The sequence below is a fragment of the Aotus nancymaae genome, unplaced genomic scaffold (assembly GCF_030222135.1).
Source record: "Aotus nancymaae isolate 86718 unplaced genomic scaffold, 86718_ANA_hifiasm-v0.15.2.pri h1tg000010l, whole genome shotgun sequence".
Classification (NCBI taxonomy): domain Eukaryota; kingdom Metazoa; phylum Chordata; class Mammalia; order Primates; family Aotidae; genus Aotus; species Aotus nancymaae.
In genome coordinates, this window is record NW_026988421.1 from 34,459,618 (window position 1) to 34,473,453 (window position 13,836).

Genomic DNA, 13,836 nt, shown 5'->3' on the forward strand with positions numbered 1-13,836 from the left:
AACACTGCCCCACACAGTTTTCACATTCCCATAGATACGCAGGGCTACTATTGAATATTACAAAAAATAATCTTTCCCAGGATCAAAATTAGATACATGATCCCAGAACCAAGTGTGCAGCTTACATTTAACCAGTGGCTGACATATTGCCTGATACATAAAAGGCAATACTAGAACAGTATTTGTTGAATGAGGGAAAAATGAATCATTGAAAAGATGTATAGGTGAATGAAGTCACTAATAAGTCCAAATACTGTTTATCATGAATTTTTAATATGATGTAGTTTGGTTTTGTTCACTGCTGGTTACAAGCAAAATAGTACTGTTCTCAGCAATAAAAACAAACAGCGTAAAAACGTGGATGAATCTTAAAAACAGCATGCCAGTCTTGCACGGTGGCTCATGCCTGTAATCCCAGCACTTTGGGAGGCTGAGGCAGGTGGATCATGAGGTCAAGAGATTGAGACCATCCTGGCCAACATGGTGAAACCCCCGTCTGTACTAAAAAAAACAAAAATTAGCTGGGTGTGGTGGTGCGCACCTGTAGTCCCAGCTACTCAGGAGGCTGAGGCAGGAGAATCACTTGAACCCAGGAGGCAGAGGTTGCAGTGAGCTGAGATCACGCCACTGCACTCCAGCCTGGTGACAGTGAGATTCTATCTCAAACAAACAAACCAACAAACAAAACAGCATGCCGAATGAAAGAAGCCACACCCAAAAGAGAACATCGTGTATAATTCCATTTGTTTGAAACTGTAGGAAAGGCAGACTTATTCCATGTTGATAAATCCTCATTTTATGGGTGTTTCTCTCAGCGTTTGCCGAGACCAGAGTCTGGGATACGGGGAGGATGGAGTAGGAGTGGCACAAAGAATCCTTTTAGGGTAATGAAAATGTTCTGTATCTTGGTTGTGGTGGTGGTTGCATAGGTGTTAAAAGTTACTGAGTATATCCATTTTATTATGTGTAAATTATACTTCAATAAATTTGAATTTTCAAAAGAAAGCTCACTTCTTCATGATCGATAGTAGGGAGGGGCACTGATGATGAGTGTGACTGGTAATTCATGCAGCTGTGAGAGATCCCTATAGAACAGGAGGACAGAGGTGAAAAGGTTATCTGCCAGACAGATTTTTCAGAGTCTACAAGGAAGTGGCCTTAGACCAGGTCATTTTTATAGGCTTCTTGCATCTTTGTAGGCTCCTGTGTAGGCTTCTGTCTGCTTGAGCCAGGGAAGGTACAAATTTTGTTGTATATCAAGATTCACAAGGTTCTCATGGAATGAATTCTTTAATACTTGAACCTCCAGATTTTTTAAAACTGAAAAAAATATATATCTGCACAAATACCTCCTAAGGCTTTTATTTAGAACCTGCTCTAAGATATAATGGAGTCAGTCTACTTTTTGATCTAAGAAGGTTTTTTTTTTCCTAAAAAAGACATATTTTCTCAATTGTAAAAGTAATCCCTAATTACTGTAAGAAAAGTTAGAAAACAAATTTACCAAGGCAAAAATAAAAATCATCCATTTTCACTACCCAGCAATAACTATGAGAACCCTTTGACAGACATCCTTTCAGATGATCAAATTAAATTAGTTGCCTTTGAATAGTTAAACGTACTCATTAGGCTACCAGGAAGTGACATGTGAATAAAGGAGGGCTTTCAGCCTCCCTATAATCCAAAGATTACTTTCACTTAGCACCTTACTAGAAGGAATATCTGTAAAATGTGAGTCTTCCTAAATGTACCAGTTGCTAATATGGTAGCACATACCCAAACAATCCTTTTAGTATGTATTTCTCAGTGCCATTTCTTGGAGAGCATGGTTTCTAGGATTCTAGATTTGACTTTTATTTTTCATGCTTTGATATGAGACCCACAGAGGCTATAGTTCTTGAAAGATGTGAACAGTGTTTTCCTCAGGTATGTGAAGGAAGAGAGGTGTGAAATTGGAGATATGGTCCCCTTATCTCAGGCTCTGACAGGCCTCCTTCCTGGTGTCTGAAACCCATAAGGTACCACTGCCAAAAGGAAAGACAAAACCTTTGCTGAGCCATTTTATTGCCTTCTGTGTGTTGGAAATAGGGGTAGTCGTTAATGTGGCTGAGTGTGAAAACTTCTGGGACAGTCATCTTTGTATTATTTCCACCAGTGCTCACCACAGTGCCTGAAATGCAGTGGTTTAGTAGTGTATTGAATGAAAGTATTAACAGTTGTGTTAACAATCAAGATCAAAGAGAACTCAGGTCATAGGAGGTCATATGTTGATACCAGCTCACTTCTGATGACTATTAACTGTGTAAAAGACCCAGACCTTAGCCATGGTTGTTACCCTTCCTGGACATGTCCCTAGCCCAGTAACCCAATATGGAATGGAGGTCGGTACAGAAATAATCTGCAGACCATTACAAGAACATGGCTGCATTCTGCAGGCCCATGCCAACCAGTCCTGTACTTCTGGACTGGGGTGGCTTTCCATGGCACAAGGTTGTCACCTGCTATCTTGAGAATCTTTTAAAGAAGGACATGCATGTATATGGAGCATAGTTTTTCAAGTAGTCCTCAAGACTTTCTCCAGCAGAATCACCTTAGTGCCTTTTAAAAATGTAGGTTCTTGATTCTTGTTCAAGATTTACTGAATTGGAATCTTTTGGTCCTGAGATCCAGATGAGTCTCATGTACCCCATTTGAGAACCCAGGACTAAGTAGTGTATTTCAAGCTTTTTGGACTCTGACCTAGATTTAGAAGTAAGTTTAATAAAACCAATATTTGGACTTACTAGGGCAGTGTAATCTTACAGTTTCTATTTTTTTTTCTGCTTAATTTGCTGGCTGTGACCCAGTAATTTCATTTTATGACTTACAAATGCTGAATTAGGGAACTGGATTAGATGACTTTTAATATGTTTCAACATTAAGATTCCACAACAACTGGGAAGAATTGCACAGCATAAATAAAATAAAGTTTTATCTTTTCTTTCTCTTTCTTCAGATTCTAGCCAATATAAAGATTGTCAAAATTCATAGAAACACACAGATGACATTTCTGGGCTTTACTCTCTTCTCTGCCACTAAAGCTGTGTGACTTTGAATAGTCAAAATCTTTCAACTTCAGTTTTGATTACCTATAACATGGAGCTAACACTTTCCCTTTATGTCTCATAAAATTTCTCAAATGAAATTAAAACTATGAGAAAGCCCTGCGATCTCTAAATGCACACACTAGGATAAGATGATTTGTTTTACACTAATTATGCTTGGAAACCTAAAATTATACATTGAGGCACATATCTTGCAGCACCTGGTGCTTTCTGGCCACAGCCTCCACTCTCCCTGATCCCTGGTGGATGGCCATTAGAGAAAAAGATACTGGAGAAATCATATTAATGTTTAAGCAGATGTTCAATTCTGGCTCTGACATTGTATCTTGGTTGCTTTCATGCAGCAGAAAATGGAATACTTCTTGGAGAAGAATCCAGTTCTAAGAATCTGGTTCTACAGCTTTATAACCAAACCACCCTTGCTCTGATAAAGAGGATAGGTACTCTGAACCCTGAGAACAATTGTTCTAATATTTTCTGAGTCTTCATTGCAGGCAGTGCTGTCCAGGTGCCAGCTAGTCAAGCTCTTACTTGGATCCTGGAAAGCAGCAGCTCTTGCCTAGCCTCACCCTTGAAAAGTCCCTACCACAGTTTGCACACAGATCTACCCCATCCATTGTCTCATAGAGGATGATCAGCCACTTAATGTTCTCTGAAGAAAAGTCATCTGGCCGGGCGTGGTGGCTCAGGCCTGTAATCTCAGCACTTTGGGAAGTCAAGGCAGGTGGATTACTTGAGGTTCAAGACCAGCCTGGCCAACATGGTGAAACCCCATCTCTACTAAAAATATAAAAATTAGCTGGGCGTAGTGGTGCACACACATAGTCCCAGCTACTCAGAAGGCTGAGGCAGGAGAATTCGCTTGAACCCATGAGGCGGTGGTTGCAGTGAGCTGAGATTGTGCTACTGCACTCCATCCTGGGCAACAGAGCAAGACTCCATCTCAAAAAAGAAATGTCATCAACAGTTTCATCTCTAGTCCTTCTCCTATCCTCATACTCAGTGAACAAATCTCCAGTCCCCACTTGGATTTTCATTCTCGCGTAGCTTGCAAAGAGAAAGTTCCCACTGCGGATTACTAAATATACTTACAAATACTAATTAGGTTTATCTCCTAAAAATGTGGCATCACCTTATCTTTTCTCACCCTCCATTTAAAAATGTTCCGCAGTGTTTGCCTGCAGTGTATATCTAAAGTTAGTCACTAAAAGTGTGCATGCAGGTATGTGTGTATGTACACAATATTCAATATATTATTTTTATAACTTTTAGTATGCCTAAATTGTACTTCTAACATGTCTTCTGTAACATTACTGTTAGTCTTCTACAGGATGTCAGCCATCACTTCATTATGTTACTTAATTTTGGGCAGAGTGACTAATGAATTGAGAAAATGAAGTAAGAGCTATGCATTTTAAAAGAAGACAAAATTATCATTGTTTTGCTATTGATCTGTCTGTATATTTGAAAAAGCTAAAGAAATTTATTGAATTTTATTAAAAACAATAAGGATTCAAAAAATTCTGAATGATTATAAAGTTAAAAATGTTTAATGAATAGCTTTTTTTATTCTATGTAATATTGACTCATTTATGTGTTTAAATATAAGCACGTGTTCATCTATTGTTAGTGTAATTAAAAACACCTTGAGGCCGGGCGCGGTGGCTCACGCCTGTAATCCCAGCACTTTGGGAGGCTGAGGTGGGTGGCTCCTGAGGTCAAGAGATTGAGACCATCCTGGTCAACATGGTGAAACCCCATCTCTACTAAAAATACAAAAATTAGCTGGGCAGGGTGGCGCGCGCCTGTAGTCCCAGCTACTCGGGAGGCTGAGGCAGGAGAATTGCTTGAACCCAGGAGGCAGAGGTTGCGGTGAGCCGAGATCGCACCATTGCACTCCAGCCTGGGTAACGAGCAAAACTCCGTCTCAAAACAAAACAAAACAAAACCAAAAAAAACCTTGAAAATAAAATAATGGTTCTAAAACACAAATCATCTTTATATATGAAAACAATAACCAGATAAAATACAGTGAAAAAACAAATTTCATTCACAGTTGTGGTAATTTTTTTTAAAGGATCAGATACCCAGAAGTAAACTTAAGAAATTTGTAAGATCTTTATGAAGAAAACTTAAAGATTGTACTGGGGGTCATTCAAGAAGATTTCAATACATGGAAAGATATATCTTGTCACACTCCTGCACTCCAGCCTGGGTGACAGAGTGAGGGGAGAGACCCTGTCTCAAGAAAAAAAGAAAAAGGAAGATATATTTTGATAGGAATATGTCCCCCCAACAATACAAACAAGGGTAAAAAAATGTTAACTGGTAAAAATATTTGTAACAGGTAAAATAGCTAAAGGGCTAATTTCTGACTATTTGAAATCCTTTTTAAAACCAAGAACTAACAACCAAAGAAAAATTGGTAAAGGAATGAACAGATGTTTCATTGAATAATTATAAGTAGTCAATACACTCATCCAAAAATGCTCATCTATACTCAGAATTTAAGAAATGCTAATTTTAAAAATGGGATATTTTTAGCGATAGATATATTTACAAAGATGAAATCGTTTGGTAACAATGTCCATTGTTGAAGAAGTGTGGTAAAAATATGTATTTATTAGAGCATATTTAAATCATTTCAAAACATTAGAAAATTATTAAAATATATTCTATTCATATAATTTATATGGAAACCCTTCCAAAATAAGCTTTGGATATATTTTCAAGAAAAAATATTGTTGCTGATAGATTGTTAAGTACAAAAAATGGAATACAAAATTATGTACTTAATATGCAGTCCATGTAGAAATAATATGTGTGTGTACAGGAAAGATCCTCAAAGCAAATGATTAGTTATGCTCTATTTTTCTCTTTTTTTTTTTGAGACAGAGGGTCTCACTCTGTAGCCCAGACTGGAGTGCAGTAGCACAATCTCGGCTCACAGCAACCTCTGCCACCTCAGCCTCCCAATACTGAGTAGCTGGGACTATAGGCATGCATCACCATGCCTGACTAATTTTATGTATGTATATATGTATGTATTTTTGGTAGAGACAAGGTTTCTCCACGTTGGCTGGTCTGGTCTCGAACTCCTGAGCTCAAGTGATCCACCTGGCTTGGCCTCCCAAAGTGCTGGGATTACAGGCATGAGCTACCATGTCCGGTCAGTTATGCCCTTTAGCTTTATATTTTTCGTTTTTCAAATTTTCTGTGTTGACCAGTCAGAAAAAAAGCAGTGAAAATTAATTTTAAAAAAAAAGACCTCATGTGATCCTGTAAGCATTGGTGAAATGGTAGCATACTCTGCACTCTGATAGGTCTTGAATATTATCCATACCAATGAGTATAGAGAAATACTTTGTTCTTTTAATGCCGTATTAGCAAAACAGAGTCCCTATGGATGACCATTTAAGTTGTTTCTAAGCTTTTGCTCTTATCGGTAATGGTGAAATAAATCATTTGTACCTTTCCATTTCATATGTATATAACTCTTATCTGTAGAATACATTCCTAGAAGTGGAATTTCTGGGTCAAAAGATTTTTGTCTTTGTAAAGACAAAAATACTTTGATATATATTGCCAAATTACCTTTCATAGAATTTGATCTATCAGACACTCATAAGTAATGTAGAATAATGGCTACACCCTCACCAACACTGTTATCAAACTCTTAAGATGAGGCTGAATATCTTTTCTTCAGAGACATTTGTATTTCTTTTTCTGGGAACTGTCTGTTCATATCTTTCTGTCTTTATATGTTAAGGAAACTATCACTTTTTTTCTGGAGATTAGTTGCAAATTCTTGACCCATATTGTTATTTGTCTTTTGACTTTATGATTTTTGCCTTGCAGAAAATTTTCAAAAATTTATATAGTTAAATTTTATTGCATTTATATTCTCTCTCTTTTTTTTTTTTTTTTTTTTTTGAGATGGCGTCTCACTTTGTAGTCCAGGCTGGAGTGTAGTGGTGCGATCTTGGCTCACTGCAACCTCTGCCTACTGGGTTCAAGTGATTCTCCTGCCTCAGCCTCCTGAGAGCTGGGATTACAGGCACATGCCACCATGCCTAGCTAATTTTTCTGTTTTTGGTAGAGACGGGGTTTTGCCATGTTGGCCAGGCTGGTCTTGAACTCCTGACCTCAGATGATCCCCCTACCTCAGCCTCCCAATGTGCTGGGATTACTGGCAGCCACCACGCCCAGCCTGCATTTGTATTCTTATACATTCTGTCTTTGAGGTTATAAAATAGTTCTTCCATAGTTTCTTTTTGGTCAGAATTTAAATGTTTTATTTATTTATTTATTTTTGTTTTAAGAGACAAGGTCTCATTCTGTTGTCCAGGCTGGAGTGCAATGATGAGATCATAGCTCATTGTAATTTCCAATTCCTGGGCTCAAGTGATCCTCCTGCCTCAGCCTCCCTAGTAATTGAGACTACAGGTATCTACCATCATGTTTGGCTAATTTTTCAAATTTTTTGTAGGGACGAGGTCTCACTGTGTTGCTCAAGCTTATCTTGAACTCCTGGGTTCAAGTGATCCTCCCACCTCAGCCTCCCTAATAGCTAGGATTACAGACACGTACCACTACATCTGGCTAAGTTTTGTATTTTTTACAGAAACGAGAGTCTCACTCTATTGCCCAGGCTGGTCTCGAACTCCTGGCCTCAAACAATCCTCCCACCTCAGCCTCCTAAAGTGCTGGGATTACAAGCATAAGCCACTGTGCCCAGACTAAAACTTAAATTTTTGAGGTGTGGAATCTAAATTTGTTTTTCTATGTGCTTACCCAGTTGATGTAACTCAATTTATTGAATAATATTTATTTTCCTCTACTAATTTAAGATACCACCTTTATCATATAATAAATTGTAAATGTGTTTATTTGGGGAATTTCTATTGTTTCACAGAATTGTCTGACACTTCATTTGCCAGTACCATTGTGTTTTCATTTTTTATAGATTTATAATATATTTTAATGTCATGAGGCTTTTCTATATTCATTATTCTTTAAATTTTTTTTCCTATTTTTGCTTATTTAGGTCATTTTTTAAAATTACCTTGTTAGATTGTGTTAAATTTATAGATTAAGGACAATTGACATCTTTATAACATTTACTCTTTCTATAAAAGCATATGGTATGCCTCATGCAAGTATTCTTTTGTGTCATAAGTATTTTAAAGTTTTCTTTATGTAGATCTTGTGCATTTCTTATATTGCTAGGCATTTTGTCTTATTTTGGTTGCCATTATAATTGAGTATATCTTGCGTTAAATCTAACTGGTTGTTGTTTGTATATATGAGAGCTATTTTAATTATGTATCTGGCCAGTTTACTAAATTTGCTTATTGTGTGATAGTTTTTCAGTTGATTACCTTGCATTTTCCAGGTATACATTGATTCTGCAAATAGTTGTAATTTTACCTCCTCCTTCCCAATTTTTAAACTGTAGTTTATTTTCTCTTGTTTAGTTGCATTGCATGTATATGTAGGTATTAGTTCTTTTCTTTTTCTCTTTTATAATTTATTATTACTGCTTTTGTCTTAGTTCTTTCCTCCTGCTTTTGTTTGGTTTCTTGTTCTTCAACTTTGTCAGTTGTATGTTAATTTCATTCTGACCATTGCTTTAGTTTTATCCCAGAGCTCATGATACTTAGATTTTTTGTTTCAAGTGATTTTCTAGATGCTTTGAAATTTCAGTTTAGATTTCTTTTTAAAATTATTTATTATTATACTTTAAGTTCTGGGATACATGTGCAGAACATGCAGGTTTGTTACATAGGTATGGTGGTTTGCTCTACCCATCAGCCCATCGTCTACATTAGCTATTTCTCCTACTGCTTTCCCTCCCCTAGCTCCCACCCCACAACAGGCCCTGGTGTGTAATGTCCCCCTCCTTGTGTCCATGTGTTCTCATTGTTCAACTCCCACTGAGTGAGAACATGAAGTATTTGGTTTTCTGTTCTTGTGTTTGCTGAGAATGATGGTTTTCAGCTTCATCCATGTCTCTGCAAAGGACACAAGCTCATCCTTTTTAATGACTGCATAGTATTACATGATATATATGTGCCACATTTTCATTATCCAGTCTATCACTGATGAGCATTTGGGTTGGTTCCAAGTCTTTGCTGTTGTGAACAGTGCTGCAGTAGACATATGTGTACATGTGTCTTTATAGTAGAGAATTATTTATAATCCTTTGGGTATATACCCAGTAATGGGACTGCTGGGTCAAATGGTATTTCTGGTTATAGATCCTTGAGGAATCGCCACACTGTCTTCCACAAGGGTTGAACTAATTTACACTCTCACCAACAGTGTAGAAGTTTTCCTATTTCTCCACATCCCCTCCAGCATCTGTTGTTTCCTTTTTTTTTGAGTTGGAGTCTCACTCTGTCGCCCAGACTGGAGTGGAGTGCAGTGGCGTGATCTTGGCTCACTGCAAGCTCTGCCTCCCAAGTTCAAGTGATTCTCCTGCCTCAGCCTTCTGAGTAGCTGGGATTACAGGCACCTGCCACCACATCCAGCTAATTTTTGTCTTTTTTGTAGAGACAGGTTTCACCATGTTGGTCAGGCTGGTCTTGAACTCCTGACCTTGTGATCCACCCGCCTTGGCCTCCCAAAGTGCTGGGAGTGAGCCACCATGCCCAGCTGTTTCCTGACTTTTTAATGATTACCATTCTAATTGGCATGAGGTGGTATCTCATTGTGGTTTTGATTTGCATTTCTCTAATGATCAGTGATGATGAGCCTGGTCATTTCATATATTTGTTGGCTGCATAAATGTCTTCTTTTCAGAAGTGTCTTTTCATATCCTTCCCGGACTTTTTGATGGTTTTTTTTCCCCTTGTAAATGCATTTAACTTCTTTGTAGGTTCCGGATATTAGCCCTTTGTCAGATAGAGATTGCAAAAATTTTCTCCCATTCTGTAGGTTGCCTGTTCACTCTGATTTCTTATTTGACCCAAAGATTATTTGAGTTCTTTGATTCTATTACATATATCTTTTTAGTCATATTTTCATCAGAATATGTCTTCTGTATTCTACTTTTTAGAATTGATGCAGGTTTTTTGGTGGATTAACACATAGTCAAGTTTGTAAAACTTCACATTAGAGTTTATATTATCAAAGAAAACCTACAGAAATATAGTCAGTTATTAGTTCACTGGTGTGTACAGTGAAGTCCAGTAATGGATTAACCTCATCTAACAAAGGCAAAAGTGGAAGTGTTTTTGCAGTTTGGAAACCATGAATTTTATTTTCCCTGGATAAGCTGCAGATTTGCAGGTAGCTAGCAAAGAGGCCAGTAAGGGTATTCTAATCTCAGGCACCTAGATGGGTCAACAAAGAAAGCAATTTCAGTTATCTAATGCCTCTTTAGAAGACAGAATTGTGCTGTTGGCATGCATGACAGGCTGTCTCTGTACATCTGGCAGTGTCCTTTGTTTTCTCTGCCATCTTTGTTATTCCAGGCCTGTACCATTTCCTTCTTAGAATGTGTCCACTAGATGTACCATAATGATATGTTAGGGTTTTGTATATCCTTACTTACTTTTTATGTTTCTGATCTGTCATGGACTTAAGAGAAATAAATTAGTTTCTCACCTACCACCATGTTTTTCTTTTATTTCTCCATATACCCTTTATAGTTTTTGCATAATATTGCTACAGTTATTAGTGTTAATAACTGTTCATCCTTATCATGAACTGTAACCTTTAGCATTATAAAGTGCTTTTTTAAAAATCTGGTTTAATACATTTTGGCCAGAATTCAGCCTTGTCTGTTAAGATCTTCATCCTTGTTTTTGTTTGAGTTTTTCCAGTGTCTTTTTACTCATCCTTTGATCTTCGATCCTTCAGAATCATTTTATTTTAGACTCATCTCTCATACAACATAGATTTGAGTTTCACTTTGTGATTTAATCTGAAATTCTTTTTCTCTTAAGAGTTTAACTTGTTTTCATGTATTGATATGTTTGGACTTAGTTCTGTCAGATTATTTTGTTATAATTTTGCTATTTATACCTTTAAAGTATATTTTACTATATGGACAGTTTGGTTTGTTTTCTTTTTTTTTTTTTTTTAATAATTAGCTTAGCATTTTTTCCCATACTTAACCTTTGTAATACCGATTGTATAATACCCTGTTTTCTATTTAGCCAGTATCTCAGTATCTGTGATTCACTTTTATAAGTAATAACAGAATTAGTATATTTCCTTTCATTTATTCTCTCAATTCTGTTATCTTTCTTAGGGTTTACCTTTAAACCATTAAATATTCATGTACCACTTTTACTCAACTTGTCAGTATTGCAGAAAGCTTTCTGACTCCCATCTCCTCTCACTAACCTACCCTGATACTGTCAGATCATTGTTCCTAAAACCACCAATTTCTAAAATCATCATTCTTCCTAAATCACTAGTATCACATCACAAATCTTCAGCAATATCTCTGACCCCACAAAGTCTGCATTCTCTTCTGGCTTTCAAAACTCCATAACCCAACCTCATTCTGCTCACTCAATCTTACTTCCTTCAAAACTGCTCAATGAGTCTGCCCTCACTATCCAACAGTTGAGCTGAGACTACAAGAAGGGAAGGGCTTCAGCCAGGCTAGTGCAGTCTGCTTTGTGCCAACACTAGGGGTGATGACCCCTTCCTACAGACTGCTGTAGACTAGTTGAAGCTTTTCCCTTGTTTCTACACCCAGCCCAAGTCCCCCCATAAAGCCTTTAGAAACTCTCCAGAAACTCTTTAGAGCCTCAGAAGCTCTTGAGAACAAGATGTCTTAGAAGTCATCCAGTCTGATTTACACCCAAGTTCAAGGATTACTTCCATCCCATTGATGTTAACTAGGAACTCAGGAACTCTCAAAGCAGCACTGCTGTGTTTGTAACATTCTGGCTTATTCATTGAAATGTGAGAAACTTTTGACCATTGACTTAATTCTGCCCTTTGGAGTAATTTGACTTCTCACATCTGGGAAGACAGGCATTTTACCTTCCCTTAAGTTTTCCCAGATGAAAACACCACCAGCTCCTTCAGTTGTTACTCACATGATTCCTGGACCCATCACCAGCTTGTGGCCAAACTTGGGTTTATCACCATTCCACTTAAAATTCAGTCCACACGATCTTTGTAGATATGATCTAACCAGTGCTGAATCTGGTGGGACTGTCCCTTCCTATGATTAGAGTTCTCTACTTTTTAAATCAACCCAAGGTAGCATTTGTTTATTAGTCACTGCCTACTTTCTGGACTGCATTTATTGTTTTTGTTGTTGTTGGTGGTGGTGGTGGTGAGACAGGATCTCACTTTGTCACCTAGGCTGGAGTATTGTGGCACAAACACGGCTCACTGCAGCTTCGACCTCCTGGGCTCAAGCAATTATCCTGCTTCAGCCCCACAAGTAGCTGGGACTACAGGCACACACTACCACACCCAGCTAATTTTTGTATTTTTTGTAGAGACGGGGTTTTGCTATGTTGGCCAGGCTGGTCTTGAACTCCTGAGCTCAAGTAATCCACCCACCTTGGCCTCCAGAAGTGCTGGGATTACGTGAGTCACTGTGCCTGGCCAATTTTTTGTTACCTAAGTCCTAAGAGCCTATGATATGCTATCATACATATCACACAAATCCCCATCACACAGAGGGGCATAAGATGAATAAAACAAAATCCCTGCTCTCAAGAAACATATGTTCATTCTGTGAAATACCTAACCAAGGGTCTTCAGAACTGTTAAGGTTATCACAAAGTCTGAGTAACTGTCACAACCCAGAGTTACCCAAGACCTGAGTGCTAAAGGTAATGTGATACCCTGCATAGAAATCTGGGAGACAAAAAGGGTATTAGGGAAAAACTAAGGAAATCTGAATAAAGCATGGATTTCTGTTAGTAATAATACATTGTGACAAATGTACTATCCCAGTATGTTAATAAGAGGGGAGACTGGTTGTGGGATATATGAAGGACTCTGTACTATCTTAGTAGTAATTCTGGACATCTAAGCTGTTCTAAAAAGCTTATTTTAAGAAAAAAAGGACAGCCTGGGTAACATGGCAAATCCCCATCTCTACAAAAAATCCTAAAAGTTAGCCAGGCATGTGGTGGTGTGTGCTTATGATCCTAGCTACTCAGGAGGCTGAAGTGGAATTGTTTGAGCCCAGGAGGCTGAGGCTACAGTTAGCTGTAATGATGACACTGCACTTTATCCTGGCAGACAGAAGGAAGATATGTTTAACATAGTTTGGATATTTGTCCCCACCCAAATCCCATGTTGAAATGTAATCCCCAATGTTGGAGGTGGGGCATAGTGGGAGGTGTTTGTGTCATGGGGGCAAATCCCTCATGGCTTGGTGCTGTCTTCGCGATATTGAGTTCACTTCCCGTGAGATCTGGTTGTTAAAGTGGGTGGCACCTCTGCCTACCCCCACTTGCTCCCACCATGTGAGATTCCTGCTCCTGCTTACTCTTCTGCCATGAATAAAAGTTTCTTGAGGCCTACCAGAAGCCAAGCAGATGCTGGTTCCATGTTCCCTGTACAACCTACAGAAGCATGAGCCAATTAAACCTCTTTTCTTTATACATTACCCAGTGTCAGGTATTTCTTTACAGAAAGTGAGAATGGCCTAACACGTTCTAGTAGGGAGAAACTAGCAAGTAAATGGATAGAAGACAGCAACTCTTACCATTTTTAATTACAGGTCCCTTTGAGCAACTGACAA